Source organism: Hemiscyllium ocellatum, chromosome 3, assembly GCF_020745735.1.
Source record: "Hemiscyllium ocellatum isolate sHemOce1 chromosome 3, sHemOce1.pat.X.cur, whole genome shotgun sequence".
Taxonomy (NCBI): Eukaryota; Metazoa; Chordata; class Chondrichthyes; order Orectolobiformes; family Hemiscylliidae; genus Hemiscyllium; species Hemiscyllium ocellatum.
In genome coordinates, this window is record NC_083403.1 from 665,991 (window position 1) to 681,990 (window position 16,000).

Here is a 16,000-nt window from a genome sequence, read left to right on the forward strand (position 1 = left end):
CTTCGAGTCCAGTGACCCTTCTCCCGAAGGTTGCAGCGAGTTCTGTTTTCGTCCACACATTACAACCTGCAGCACCACGCGTGGAGTCAGTGATCAACTGCACCTTCACCCTATCGGTAGCCACTGAGCACCTACATCGATGCATGCATCAGGACGAGACGGAACCTGAACCAAACGGGCGGAGGCTCCGAAGCTCTCTCCCACCCTCTCACCTTCAATGCGCACTTGGATCCATCCGGCTGCTCCGCATCAGGAAGCATCAGCAGCGCGGCCTCAATCAACAGATGGGAATCAGAAAGCTTCCCCACACAGTCACACAGTACAGAAGAGGCCCTCTGGCCCTCCGAGTCCGCACTGACAAAGCTACTCTAAGTCTGTTCTAGTCCCACTTTCCAGCACTTGGTCCGTAGCCAGGAAAAGTTATGACATTTCCAGTGCTCATCCAAGTAGTTTTTCAAGGTTTTGAGGTTCCCCGCCTCGCTACCCTCCCAAGCAGTGCATTCCAGACCGCCGCCACCCTCTGGGAAACAACTGCTTTCTGTCATGACCGCAAGACCACGGAAGGTCTGACGGCCCGGGCCGTAAGACGTACGAGCAGAATCAGGCCGTTCGGCCGTGGCTCACAGGTTTGTCAACCCCGATTCTCCTGCCCTCTCCCCACGACCCTTGATCCCCTTATAATCAAGAGCCTCTCTCTCTCTCTGTGAAGCGCTTCTGTGAAGCACTACTATTATAGGACAAGCCAAACAGAGAACAGCCAGGGAATTCCTAGAGGCATGGCACTCATCCACAGATTCAATCAATGAGCACATCGACCTGGACCCAATATACCGGCCACTGCAGCGGGCGCTGTGTGGGCGGCACGGTGGAACAGTGGTTAGGACTGCTGCCTCACAGCGCCAGAGACCCGGGTTCAATTCCCAACTCAGGCGACAGACTGTGTGGAGTTTGCACATTCTCCCCGTGTCTGCGTGGGTTTCCTCCGGGTACTCCGGTTTCCTCCCACAGTCCAAAGATGTGCGGGTCAGGTGAATTGGCCATGCTAAATTGCCCGTAGTGTTGCGCTTCGGCGGGTCGGTGTGGACTTGTTGGGCCGAAGGGCCTGTTTCCACATGGTAAGTAATCTAATCTAAACAAACAACTGGAACTGATAACCGGAAGCGGCAGGGTCAAATCACTATAAACGCGGGAGGAAACATCACAGAAGCGCTTCACAGGAGGCTCCCAAGCACTGACGATGTCACCTAGACAGGGGACGAAACGTCTGCAACACAAATTCCCAGCTCGGCGAACAGAACCACAACAACGAGCACCCGAGCTATAAATCTTCTCCCAAACTTTGAACCTCTCCACCTCTGTCTTAAATGCAACCTCATCTCGGCCTGAAGGGGCGACCCTTCATCCTGAGGCTGTACTTCCAGGTCCTCGTCTCGCCTACTAGTGGGACCATCTTCTTCACAACCACTCTGACCAGGCCCCCCCCAGTAGCTTGTAAGGTTCAGTCAGATCCCGCCTTACCTTTCGAAACACCATCGGGTACAGACCCAGAGACCTCATGTGACAAACCCAGGGGGAAACCTTCTCTAGACTCCCTCCCAACACCAGCGCATCCCTTCCTTCGGTACACGGCACAAAACTGCTCCCAATATTCCACCTGTGGTCAGACCAGCGCCTGACGCAGCCTCGGCAGCACGTCCCTGCTCCTGTTTTCTCGCCCGCTTGAAATGAATGCCGACACTGCATTTGCCTTCCGAACCATCGGATGGACCTGCATGTTAATCTTGAAACAACCTGGAACTAGGACTCCCAAGAGCCTCTGCGCTTCAGATTTGCAAAGCCTTTCCCTCGTTCAGAAAATCGTCTACCCGATTGTTCTCGCTACCAAAGTGCAATTACGCACACTTGGTCACTTCTTTCCCCACTCGCCCAACATGTCCACGCTCTTCTGCAGCCTGCCCATTTCCTCAAAACTACCTGTCCCTCTAGCTATCTTTGTGCCAACTGCAAACTCAGCAAAAGTGCCCTCCGTGGCCCCCATTATCGTGGACACCCCAATAAGGTCCCTGTCACAGCCCCGTCTACAAGGTATTTGCGGAATTTCACCACAGTTATACACGTGGCCGGAGACTTTGGCACTGTCGCACCGATAACACAGGGCCCAGCGAGCCTGTGCCGATTCCTACTCCTTGTTTGGGCGTGCTACTTGTTGCCCAGACGCGGTTTCAGTCCCGCCGTTCCGCCTCCCGTTCACGTGTCTAACAAGGTGAGCCTGAAACGTTCCTAACGTGCCTGCTTCCAGCGCTTCGACTGGCAACGAGTTTCAGGCACCCACCATCCTCTATGTGAAAACCTTTCTCCGCACTTCTCCCTTCTCACTTTCCACCTCTCACCGTGAACCTGTACCCACTGACTCGCCACCCTCTCGATGCCTCTCAGTACGCTGTCGACCTCTATCGGGTCGCCCCTCAGCTTCCGTCTTTGCAGTGACAACAATCCCAAGTTTATTCAACCTCTCCTCACAACAGAAGCACTCCAGGGCAGGCAACGTCCTGGTAAACCTTCTCTGCACCCTCTCCAAAGCATCCACGTCCTTCTGGCAGTGTGCCGAACAGCACTGCGCGCGGTATCCCGAATGTAGCCTAACTGGAGTTTTGTACAGCTGTTTATACAGATCATTTATTTACACGTCACAAACAACAAAGGCCCTAGCACCGAGCCCTGCGGGATACCACTAGTTACTGATCTCCTTTCCGAAAAATGCGCTTCCACCGCTACTCTCGGTCTTCTGTGACCGAGCCGGTTTTGTATCCAGCTAGCCGGCTCACCTCAGATCCCACGAGACGCTACCTTTTGCAGCAGCCTGCCTTAAGATGTGAAACGATCCAGAAGAGATTACTGACGCAAAGGTGACTACGCTTAAATGAAAGTGCTGGGATTGGCAACCGTGACGGAACTCGCAGCCAAGGAAGGTCAACACCTCACAAAGTGGTGGCTGAGAGTTCACAAAATGGTGGCCCAGGGACAAGCACCAACGCAGACACAAAACTGCCACTGCTGTGGAAACACATGTCAGGCAGCAGCAAATTGCTGGTAGAAAGAAGCTGTGTGCAGAAACTGCAGCATTAAAAAAGAATATACTCAGTGGGTGCGCTCGGGGGTGAAAGTACCAATAACCTGCAGCGAAAGTACAGGATGAAATCCTAAATGGTACAAAAAGGGCAAGAAGACAAAAGCCCTGACGCACAAACCAATGAGGTGTTGTGGTTACAGATACTGGCGATACCTGCCGACGCCCCGGTCGCTCCCTTACTGAACGGCAAACCGGTAAGGATGGAGGTGGACACCGGTTTCGTTGATACGGCTGAGTCACGTTGCGCTGCAACCTTCAGAAACTGCGCGAGGAACACACAAAGGTGAAGTGGTGCTTTCACAGTGGGAACGTTCAGTTATACGGTGAGTCTGAAGACACAGCCTGCGTGTCATCAAAGGAAATCTTACAGCTTTATGGGCAAGAATGTGGTTGGACAGAATCAAACTCAACTGGGCCGAAGGCAATCACGTGTCAAAATTCTGAGAGTGACTGATCAAGAATTCTAAAGAGGCACGCTATTGTTTTCAATGGGGTAGACAAGCAGGACGCCGGGAGCCTTTGATAAGGTTCCACGTGGTAGGCTGTTGGAGAAAATGCAGAGGCATGGAATTGAGGGTGATTTAGCAGTTTGGCTTAGAAACTGGCTTTCTGAAAGGAGGCAGCGAGTGGTGGTTGATGGAAAATATTCAGCCTGGAGTCCGGTTACTAGTGGTGTGCCACAAGGGTCTGTTTTGGGACCACTGCTGTTTGTCATTTTTATAAATGACTTAGACGCAGGCATAACATAGGTGGATGGATTAGTAAATTCGCAGACGACGCTAAAGTCGGTGCAGTAGTGGTCAGTGTGGAAGAATGTTTACAGGTTGCAGGGGGACTTGGATAAACTGCAGAATCGGGCTGAGAGGTGGCAAATGGAGTTCAATGCAGCTAAATGTGAGGTGATGCACTTTGGGAAGAATAACAGGAAGGCAGAGTACTGGGTCGATGGAAAGATTATTGGTAGTGTGGATGTGCAGAGGGATCTTGGAGTCCCATGTACATAGATCCCTGAAAGTTGCCACCCAGGTGGATAGTGCTGTTAAGAAGGCTGTTGGGTTTCATTCGTAGAGGAATTGAGTTCCGGAGCCGCAATATCATGCTGCAACAGTTCACCTGCTGGTGTGTGCTAGGCGGTTTCCTTTCCCTTTGCTCAACGACCTATTTGCTGAACTAGCCGGAGGTCAGCTTTTCAGTAAAATTGAGCCCGGTAAACCCTACCTCCAGATGAGTGTAGATCCTGAGTTGAAATGAATGAGACACAATCTTATTGAAACATATTGGATTCTTACGTGGCTCGACAGGGTAAATGCTGAGAGGACATTTTCCCTCATGGGAGTGTCTAGAACTGAACAGAAATAAAGAGGCACCAATTTAAGAGTGAGATCAGGAGAAACGTCTTCTCTCAGAGGGTTGTGAGTCTTTGGAATTTGTTGTCACAGACAGCTGGCACACGCTGCTTGTGTGAGACTGACTTAGAATGCTGCCAGTTCTGGCTGAGGCAGCAAAGTAGTGCAAAAGAAGGCAAGGGGCTGTTGTGCCAGTCCCTGCGTACACAGCCCAGGTGCCGGATAATCTGCAGTGCTCCTACCTGCCTTATTATCTTTCCAGGCCAGTTCCGGTCAGCAAACATTGGCTTGTTTGTTCTACGTTTTCTCACGTGCTGTTGTCGAGTTAGTGCTGTCTCTTTGCTTTTCCCAGTGAGAATTAACTCTCTGAGTAACCTGCCTCTGACTCAGTCAGTCGTGATAGCACACACGATTCTGTCGCGGCTCAGTGAATCGGAAAGTGGCTGAAACTCACAGTCCTTTGCCTCGTTTTTCCGGTCAGTCACATACGTACCTATCGATTCCGCCTGCCCTTGCACTCTGATGAAAAGCATGTGCCTTAAATACGTCCCGATTATTTTTGTCCTAGCTCACAGTGTTCTCGAAATCTCTCTTGCAAGTCATCAAAATCAAAACGACTGAACCCCTAGATAGCTTCATCCCCAGCAGCATGCAGCAACGTAGCACAGTTGACCTTCTCTTGTTTTTCTGAAACGTCGCTCGCGAGTAGGAAAAGCTGGTGGGCAGCTACGGTTGCTGCAACTCCCAACTTCTGACACCATGTGGTGTGATCGGGGCCCGGCGTTGGCGGGACGGTGCAGCACGCAGCAGGGGTGAGGGGATGACATTGAGAGCAAGTGTCAAGATGCGCAAGAGACAGAGACGGCGAGAGAAGGATAGGGAGCGGCAGCTGAACAGCTACCTTAGAACAGACGAGTTTGAATCGACTCACGCCTGGCTGGATGTGAGGTGTGAGAAATGAAGCACCGAAAGCCTGCGCTATAAACATGAAGCTGTTTTTAGATTTATAGATGAGGGGTGCACCGTTCCCGGAGGTACTGCAATACCAGGTCGATGCGTGGAGTGGACGGAGCAAGCCCCTATTCCATCTCCCTGCTCCAAAAATCAATTTAATATATGGTCCCCAGATAAGGGACGTATCAGATATTAAACTGATAAGAACAGATACTACACTTGATCTTAGCCAAAAGGCCGAGAAGCGATAACTACAATACCGCGGACTGCCTCAAGTCCCATTTGTCCTCCATGTTTTCAGTCAGCTTGATTCTGTTCAAAGACTTGTAGATCACTGCTGACAGTTTCCCTGTCGCCGTAGTCCTCCCAGGATTTCTAACTAGAGCAGCAGATCCGTTTACAGCAGTTGCTTTTTTTCCCCTGTCAGTGAAGCACTGCCTCATGGTCATGTAGAGATTGTCAGTATCTCACCAATCAGGTGGGTCAGGGCTAAGCTGACGTGACTTGAGGAGGTGGTAACCAACTGCAGAACTGCACGCATTGAATGAGACATTCAGCCTGTCATGTCTGCATCAGCTCTCTGCACGAGCAACTTCCCCAGTCCCACTCGCCCTCTCTTCAGATAAGTATCCGACCCTGCGACCAAAGTCACCATTGAATCTGCCTCCAGCACCCTCTCTCTCAGGCAGTGCACTGCATATTCTAACCACTCGCTGAAGACGCTTGGGCCTAGGACACTAGCTCGATGAAATGTGACAGGTAGAGAAGAGAGCAGTAGATTCAGCCGAGCCCTCCATGTCTTTGATGTGTGTGTGTGTGTGGATGTGCCTGCAGTTAGAACATAGAACAGTACAGCACAGTACAGGCCCTTCGGCCCACCATGTTGTGCCGAGCAGTTTTCTTAATCTAAGATCAACCTAACCTACACAGCTCTCAATTTACTGCCGTCCAGCGTGTGCTCGTCCAGCAGTCGCTTAAATGTCCCTGACAGCTTGTGGGAGATTAGAAATGTAGTTTCTGCAGGTGGTGGTGGTGGTGGTTAGAGATGTTGCTTTTGCAGATGGGTGAGGGGGTGTTGTGGGGGGAGGGGAAGGGGAACATTACACAAACAGTCGCGGGATTCTTGCAGCATACTTAAGGCTAAGATTTTAACCAATATAGAGGTTTTTGTTTAAGAAATAGTTTTAAACTAAGAAATAACTTTAAAGTGTTGTGGCTGACCACAAAAGAAGCAGTAGGGACATCTCACAACAAGCTTATAGTATGATAAGGGGAACTGGCTAAAATAACAGACAGGCTGTAACAGACAAGGACAAGGACAGCAGGGTAGTCAGATCAGGAAAATTAGAGAAAAACAAGTCAGGTAAATCGGCTTATGATAGGATGGGAAAAGGGAGGCGTGATTCCGCAACTTGCAAACTGAATAAGAATGCTTACATGCTTTGTATTGGCGCGCTTTCGCTAGCCTGATTGCTTGAGCAAAACGCCCGTTCTTGCAAGGCCGTAAAGAATAAAATGCTCTTGTTTCCAAGACTTTGTCTCAGGCTGAATTGTGAGTGAGTTTTGTTTCTCAGAGTTGCCGAAGGGCCTGTTGTTGCGCTGCTCTGTTCGACGTTCTAAAAATCTCAGCTGTTACCAATGTGAAAAATCCCTGCCTCCCCACAAGGCAAATGATTGGAGCAGGTTCGAATTCTGACCGAAAAATCTCACTGCCAGGAAATCTCGGCTCACCTTTACGAACAGAAACTCTTACAGACTAACAAATGTGAACTCCCATCCTCCAACCCACCTCGTGCAAATGAACAGCACGACGGGGGATGTGAAGATCAATTTACAGCAAATCAGCCTTTATTGGTTCGGCTCCCGCTCCAAACATTCCAATTCAGTCTGCTTCCTTAGAATTGCAAATCAAGATTCAAGAGTGCTAATTGCAGCGCTAACAGCAAGCTAATGGTTTGATAGCGGCCGGGCAATCAAAAAGCAAGGTCTAAAATGCAAAATAAAGCAAAACACCCAGTAAGCAAAACCTCAGCTTCTGTGGAGAGAAAGCAGAATTAACGCTTCGAGTCCAGTGACCCTTCTCCCGAAGGTTGCAGCGAGTTCTGTTTTCGTCCACACATTACAACCTGCAGCACCACGCGTGGAGTCAGTGATCAACTGCACCTTCACCCTATCGGTAGCCACTGAGCACCTACATCGATGCATGCATCAGGACGAGACGGAACCTGAACCAAACGGGCGGAGGCTCCGAAGCTCTCTCCCACCCTCTCACCTTCAATGCGCACTTGGATCCATCCGGCTGCTCCGCATCAGGAAGCATCAGCAGCGCGGCCTCAATCAACAGATGGGAATCAGAAAGCTTCCCCACACAGTCACACAGTACAGAAGAGGCCCTCTGGCCCTCCGAGTCCGCACTGACAAAGCTACTCTAAGTCTGTTCTAGTCCCACTTTCCAGCACTTGGTCCGTAGCCAGGAAAAGTTATGACATTTCCAGTGCTCATCCAAGTAGTTTTTCAAGGTTTTGAGGTTCCCCGCCTCGCTACCCTCCCAAGCAGTGCATTCCAGACCGCCGCCACCCTCTGGGAAACAACTGCTTTCTGTCATGACCGCAAGACCACGGAAGGTCTGACGGCCCGGGCCGTAAGACGTACGAGCAGAATCAGGCCGTTCGGCCGTGGCTCACAGGTTTGTCAACCCCGATTCTCCTGCCCTCTCCCCACGACCCTTGATCCCCTTATAATCAAGAGCCTCTCTCTCTCTCTGTGAAGCGCTTCTGTGAAGCACTACTATTATAGGACAAGCCAAACAGAGAACAGCCAGGGAATTCCTAGAGGCATGGCACTCATCCACAGATTCAATCAATGAGCACATCGACCTGGACCCAATATACCGGCCACTGCAGCGGGCGCTGTGTGGGCGGCACGGTGGAACAGTGGTTAGGACTGCTGCCTCACAGCGCCAGAGACCCGGGTTCAATTCCCAACTCAGGCGACAGACTGTGTGGAGTTTGCACATTCTCCCCGTGTCTGCGTGGGTTTCCTCCGGGTACTCCGGTTTCCTCCCACAGTCCAAAGATGTGCGGGTCAGGTGAATTGGCCATGCTAAATTGCCCGTAGTGTTGCGCTTCGGCGGGTCGGTGTGGACTTGTTGGGCCGAAGGGCCTGTTTCCACATGGTAAGTAATCTAATCTAAACAAACAACTGGAACTGATAACCGGAAGCGGCAGGGTCAAATCACTATAAACGCGGGAGGAAACATCACAGAAGCGCTTCACAGGAGGCTCCCAAGCACTGACGATGTCACCTAGACAGGGGACGAAACGTCTGCAACACAAATTCCCAGCTCGGCGAACAGAACCACAACAACGAGCACCCGAGCTATAAATCTTCTCCCAAACTTTGAACCTCTCCACCTCTGTCTTAAATGCAACCTCATCTCGGCCTGAAGGGGCGACCCTTCATCCTGAGGCTGTACTTCCAGGTCCTCGTCTCGCCTACTAGTGGGACCATCTTCTTCACAACCACTCTGACCAGGCCCCCCCCAGTAGCTTGTAAGGTTCAGTCAGATCCCGCCTTACCTTTCGAAACACCATCGGGTACAGACCCAGAGACCTCATGTGACAAACCCAGGGGGAAACCTTCTCTAGACTCCCTCCCAACACCAGCGCATCCCTTCCTTCGGTACACGGCACAAAACTGCTCCCAATATTCCACCTGTGGTCAGACCAGCGCCTGACGCAGCCTCGGCAGCACGTCCCTGCTCCTGTTTTCTCGCCCGCTTGAAATGAATGCCGACACTGCATTTGCCTTCCGAACCATCGGATGGACCTGCATGTTAATCTTGAAACAACCTGGAACTAGGACTCCCAAGAGCCTCTGCGCTTCAGATTTGCAAAGCCTTTCCCTCGTTCAGAAAATCGTCTACCCGATTGTTCTCGCTACCAAAGTGCAATTACGCACACTTGGTCACTTCTTTCCCCACTCGCCCAACATGTCCACGCTCTTCTGCAGCCTGCCCATTTCCTCAAAACTACCTGTCCCTCTAGCTATCTTTGTGCCAACTGCAAACTCAGCAAAAGTGCCCTCCGTGGCCCCCATTATCGTGGACACCCCAATAAGGTCCCTGTCACAGCCCCGTCTACAAGGTATTTGCGGAATTTCACCACAGTTATACACGTGGCCGGAGACTTTGGCACTGTCGCACCGATAACACAGGGCCCAGCGAGCCTGTGCCGATTCCTACTCCTTGTTTGGGCGTGCTACTTGTTGCCCAGACGCGGTTTCAGTCCCGCCGTTCCGCCTCCCGTTCACGTGTCTAACAAGGTGAGCCTGAAACGTTCCTAACGTGCCTGCTTCCAGCGCTTCGACTGGCAACGAGTTTCAGGCACCCACCATCCTCTATGTGAAAACCTTTCTCCGCACTTCTCCCTTCTCACTTTCCACCTCTCACCGTGAACCTGTACCCACTGACTCGCCACCCTCTCGATGCCTCTCAGTACGCTGTCGACCTCTATCGGGTCGCCCCTCAGCTTCCGTCTTTGCAGTGACAACAATCCCAAGTTTATTCAACCTCTCCTCACAACAGAAGCACTCCAGGGCAGGCAACGTCCTGGTAAACCTTCTCTGCACCCTCTCCAAAGCATCCACGTCCTTCTGGCAGTGTGCCGAACAGCACTGCGCGCGGTATCCCGAATGTAGCCTAACTGGAGTTTTGTACAGCTGTTTATACAGATCATTTATTTACACGTCACAAACAACAAAGGCCCTAGCACCGAGCCCTGCGGGATACCACTAGTTACTGATCTCCTTTCCGAAAAATGCGCTTCCACCGCTACTCTCGGTCTTCTGTGACCGAGCCGGTTTTGTATCCAGCTAGCCGGCTCACCTCAGATCCCACGAGACGCTACCTTTTGCAGCAGCCTGCCTTAAGATGTGAAACGATCCAGAAGAGATTACTGACGCAAAGGTGACTACGCTTAAATGAAAGTGCTGGGATTGGCAACCGTGACGGAACTCGCAGCCAAGGAAGGTCAACACCTCACAAAGTGGTGGCTGAGAGTTCACAAAATGGTGGCCCAGGGACAAGCACCAACGCAGACACAAAACTGCCACTGCTGTGGAAACACATGTCAGGCAGCAGCAAATTGCTGGTAGAAAGAAGCTGTGTGCAGAAACTGCAGCATTAAAAAAGAATATACTCAGTGGGTGCGCTCGGGGGTGAAAGTACCAATAACCTGCAGCGAAAGTACAGGATGAAATCCTAAATGGTACAAAAAGGGCAAGAAGACAAAAGCCCTGACGCACAAACCAATGAGGTGTTGTGGTTACAGATACTGGCGATACCTGCCGACGCCCCGGTCGCTCCCTTACTGAACGGCAAACCGGTAAGGATGGAGGTGGACACCGGTTTCGTTGATACGGCTGAGTCACGTTGCGCTGCAACCTTCAGAAACTGCGCGAGGAACACACAAAGGTGAAGTGGTGCTTTCACAGTGGGAACGTTCAGTTATACGGTGAGTCTGAAGACACAGCCTGCGTGTCATCAAAGGAAATCTTACAGCTTTATGGGCAAGAATGTGGTTGGACAGAATCAAACTCAACTGGGCCGAAGGCAATCACGTGTCAAAATTCTGAGAGTGACTGATCAAGAATTCTAAAGAGGCACGCTATTGTTTTCAATGGGGTAGACAAGCAGGACGCCGGGAGCCTTTGATAAGGTTCCACGTGGTAGGCTGTTGGAGAAAATGCAGAGGCATGGAATTGAGGGTGATTTAGCAGTTTGGCTTAGAAACTGGCTTTCTGAAAGGAGGCAGCGAGTGGTGGTTGATGGAAAATATTCAGCCTGGAGTCCGGTTACTAGTGGTGTGCCACAAGGGTCTGTTTTGGGACCACTGCTGTTTGTCATTTTTATAAATGACTTAGACGCAGGCATAACATAGGTGGATGGATTAGTAAATTCGCAGACGACGCTAAAGTCGGTGCAGTAGTGGTCAGTGTGGAAGAATGTTTACAGGTTGCAGGGGGACTTGGATAAACTGCAGAATCGGGCTGAGAGGTGGCAAATGGAGTTCAATGCAGCTAAATGTGAGGTGATGCACTTTGGGAAGAATAACAGGAAGGCAGAGTACTGGGTCGATGGAAAGATTATTGGTAGTGTGGATGTGCAGAGGGATCTTGGAGTCCCATGTACATAGATCCCTGAAAGTTGCCACCCAGGTGGATAGTGCTGTTAAGAAGGCTGTTGGGTTTCATTCGTAGAGGAATTGAGTTCCGGAGCCGCAATATCATGCTGCAACAGTTCACCTGCTGGTGTGTGCTAGGCGGTTTCCTTTCCCTTTGCTCAACGACCTATTTGCTGAACTAGCCGGAGGTCAGCTTTTCAGTAAAATTGAGCCCGGTAAACCCTACCTCCAGATGAGTGTAGATCCTGAGTTGAAATGAATGAGACACAATCTTATTGAAACATATTGGATTCTTACGTGGCTCGACAGGGTAAATGCTGAGAGGACATTTTCCCTCATGGGAGTGTCTAGAACTGAACAGAAATAAAGAGGCACCAATTTAAGAGTGAGATCAGGAGAAACGTCTTCTCTCAGAGGGTTGTGAGTCTTTGGAATTTGTTGTCACAGACAGCTGGCACACGCTGCTTGTGTGAGACTGACTTAGAATGCTGCCAGTTCTGGCTGAGGCAGCAAAGTAGTGCAAAAGAAGGCAAGGGGCTGTTGTGCCAGTCCCTGCGTACACAGCCCAGGTGCCGGATAATCTGCAGTGCTCCTACCTGCCTTATTATCTTTCCAGGCCAGTTCCGGTCAGCAAACATTGGCTTGTTTGTTCTACGTTTTCTCACGTGCTGTTGTCGAGTTAGTGCTGTCTCTTTGCTTTTCCCAGTGAGAATTAACTCTCTGAGTAACCTGCCTCTGACTCAGTCAGTCGTGATAGCACACACGATTCTGTCGCGGCTCAGTGAATCGGAAAGTGGCTGAAACTCACAGTCCTTTGCCTCGTTTTTCCGGTCAGTCACATACGTACCTATCGATTCCGCCTGCCCTTGCACTCTGATGAAAAGCATGTGCCTTAAATACGTCCCGATTATTTTTGTCCTAGCTCACAGTGTTCTCGAAATCTCTCTTGCAAGTCATCAAAATCAAAACGACTGAACCCCTAGATAGCTTCATCCCCAGCAGCATGCAGCAACGTAGCACAGTTGACCTTCTCTTGTTTTTCTGAAACGTCGCTCGCGAGTAGGAAAAGCTGGTGGGCAGCTACGGTTGCTGCAACTCCCAACTTCTGACACCATGTGGTGTGATCGGGGCCCGGCGTTGGCGGGACGGTGCAGCACGCAGCAGGGGTGAGGGGATGACATTGAGAGCAAGTGTCAAGATGCGCAAGAGACAGAGACGGCGAGAGAAGGATAGGGAGCGGCAGCTGAACAGCTACCTTAGAACAGACGAGTTTGAATCGACTCACGCCTGGCTGGATGTGAGGTGTGAGAAATGAAGCACCGAAAGCCTGCGCTATAAACATGAAGCTGTTTTTAGATTTATAGATGAGGGGTGCACCGTTCCCGGAGGTACTGCAATACCAGGTCGATGCGTGGAGTGGACGGAGCAAGCCCCTATTCCATCTCCCTGCTCCAAAAATCAATTTAATATATGGTCCCCAGATAAGGGACGTATCAGATATTAAACTGATAAGAACAGATACTACACTTGATCTTAGCCAAAAGGCCGAGAAGCGATAACTACAATACCGCGGACTGCCTCAAGTCCCATTTGTCCTCCATGTTTTCAGTCAGCTTGATTCTGTTCAAAGACTTGTAGATCACTGCTGACAGTTTCCCTGTCGCCGTAGTCCTCCCAGGATTTCTAACTAGAGCAGCAGATCCGTTTACAGCAGTTGCTTTTTTTCCCCTGTCAGTGAAGCACTGCCTCATGGTCATGTAGAGATTGTCAGTATCTCACCAATCAGGTGGGTCAGGGCTAAGCTGACGTGACTTGAGGAGGTGGTAACCAACTGCAGAACTGCACGCATTGAATGAGACATTCAGCCTGTCATGTCTGCATCAGCTCTCTGCACGAGCAACTTCCCCAGTCCCACTCGCCCTCTCTTCAGATAAGTATCCGACCCTGCGACCAAAGTCACCATTGAATCTGCCTCCAGCACCCTCTCTCTCAGGCAGTGCACTGCATATTCTAACCACTCGCTGAAGACGCTTGGGCCTAGGACACTAGCTCGATGAAATGTGACAGGTAGAGAAGAGAGCAGTAGATTCAGCCGAGCCCTCCATGTCTTTGATGTGTGTGTGTGTGTGGATGTGCCTGCAGTTAGAACATAGAACAGTACAGCACAGTACAGGCCCTTCGGCCCACCATGTTGTGCCGAGCAGTTTTCTTAATCTAAGATCAACCTAACCTACACAGCTCTCAATTTACTGCCGTCCAGCGTGTGCTCGTCCAGCAGTCGCTTAAATGTCCCTGACAGCTTGTGGGAGATTAGAAATGTAGTTTCTGCAGGTGGTGGTGGTGGTGGTTAGAGATGTTGCTTTTGCAGATGGGTGAGGGGGTGTTGTGGGGGGAGGGGAAGGGGAACATTACACAAACAGTCGCGGGATTCTTGCAGCATACTTAAGGCTAAGATTTTAACCAATATAGAGGTTTTTGTTTAAGAAATAGTTTTAAACTAAGAAATAACTTTAAAGTGTTGTGGCTGACCACAAAAGAAGCAGTAGGGACATCTCACAACAAGCTTATAGTATGATAAGGGGAACTGGCTAAAATAACAGACAGGCTGTAACAGACAAGGACAAGGACAGCAGGGTAGTCAGATCAGGAAAATTAGAGAAAAACAAGTCAGGTAAATCGGCTTATGATAGGATGGGAAAAGGGAGGCGTGATTCCGCAACTTGCAAACTGAATAAGAATGCTTACATGCTTTGTATTGGCGCGCTTTCGCTAGCCTGATTGCTTGAGCAAAACGCCCGTTCTTGCAAGGCCGTAAAGAATAAAATGCTCTTGTTTCCAAGACTTTGTCTCAGGCTGAATTGTGAGTGAGTTTTGTTTCTCAGAGTTGCCGAAGGGCCTGTTGTTGCGCTGCTCTGTTCGACGTTCTAAAAATCTCAGCTGTTACCAATGTGAAAAATCCCTGCCTCCCCACAAGGCAAATGATTGGAGCAGGTTCGAATTCTGACCGAAAAATCTCACTGCCAGGAAATCTCGGCTCACCTTTACGAACAGAAACTCTTACAGACTAACAAATGTGAACTCCCATCCTCCAACCCACCTCGTGCAAATGAACAGCACGACGGGGGATGTGAAGATCAATTTACAGCAAATCAGCCTTTATTGGTTCGGCTCCCGCTCCAAACATTCCAATTCAGTCTGCTTCCTTAGAATTGCAAATCAAGATTCAAGAGTGCTAATTGCAGCGCTAACAGCAAGCTAATGGTTTGATAGCGGCCGGGCAATCAAAAAGCAAGGTCTAAAATGCAAAATAAAGCAAAACACCCAGTAAGCAAAACCTCAGCTTCTGTGGAGAGAAAGCAGAATTAACGCTTCGAGTCCAGTGACCCTTCTCCCGAAGGTTGCAGCGAGTTCTGTTTTCGTCCACACATTACAACCTGCAGCACCACGCGTGGAGTCAGTGATCAACTGCACCTTCACCCTATCGGTAGCCACTGAGCACCTACATCGATGCATGCATCAGGACGAGACGGAACCTGAACCAAACGGGCGGAGGCTCCGAAGCTCTCTCCCACCCTCTCACCTTCAATGCGCACTTGGATCCATCCGGCTGCTCCGCATCAGGAAGCATCAGCAGCGCGGCCTCAATCAACAGATGGGAATCAGAAAGCTTCCCCACACAGTCACACAGTACAGAAGAGGCCCTCTGGCCCTCCGAGTCCGCACTGACAAAGCTACTCTAAGTCTGTTCTAGTCCCACTTTCCAGCACTTGGTCCGTAGCCAGGAAAAGTTATGACATTTCCAGTGCTCATCCAAGTAGTTTTTCAAGGTTTTGAGGTTCCCCGCCTCGCTACCCTCCCAAGCAGTGCATTCCAGACCGCCGCCACCCTCTGGGAAACAACTGCTTTCTGTCATGACCGCAAGACCACGGAAGGTCTGACGGCCCGGGCCGTAAGACGTACGAGCAGAATCAGGCCGTTCGGCCGTGGCTCACAGGTTTGTCAACCCCGATTCTCCTGCCCTCTCCCCACGACCCTTGATCCCCTTATAATCAAGAGCCTCTCTCTCTCTCTGTGAAGCGCTTCTGTGAAGCACTACTATTATAGGACAAGCCAAACAGAGAACAGCCAGGGAATTCCTAGAGGCATGGCACTCATCCACAGATTCAATCAATGAGCACATCGACCTGGACCCAATATACCGGCCACTGCAGCGGGCGCTGTGTGGGCGGCACGGTGGAACAGTGGTTAGGACTGCTGCCTCACAGCGCCAGAGACCCGGGTTCAATTCCCAACTCAGGCGACAGACTGTGTGGAGTTTGCACATTCTCCCCGTGTCTGCGTGGGTTTCCTCCGGGTACTCCGGTTTCCTCCCACAGTCCAAAGATGTG

The 16,000-nt window shown here is 50.6% G+C and overlaps 2 non-coding genes across 2 annotated transcripts; both read right to left on the minus strand.

Annotated features, from left to right (window-relative positions):
- Positions 1-5,488: 5,488 nt before the first annotated feature.
- On the minus strand, positions 5,489-5,679 carry LOC132809109 (U2 spliceosomal RNA). Its single transcript, XR_009642198.1, has one exon. It is a non-coding gene; the product is annotated as a U2 spliceosomal RNA (small nuclear RNA).
- Positions 5,680-12,978: 7,299 nt separating this feature from the next.
- On the minus strand, positions 12,979-13,169 carry LOC132809120 (U2 spliceosomal RNA). The gene has a single exon (XR_009642209.1). It is a non-coding gene; the product is annotated as a U2 spliceosomal RNA (small nuclear RNA).
- Positions 13,170-16,000: the final 2,831 nt, after the last annotated feature.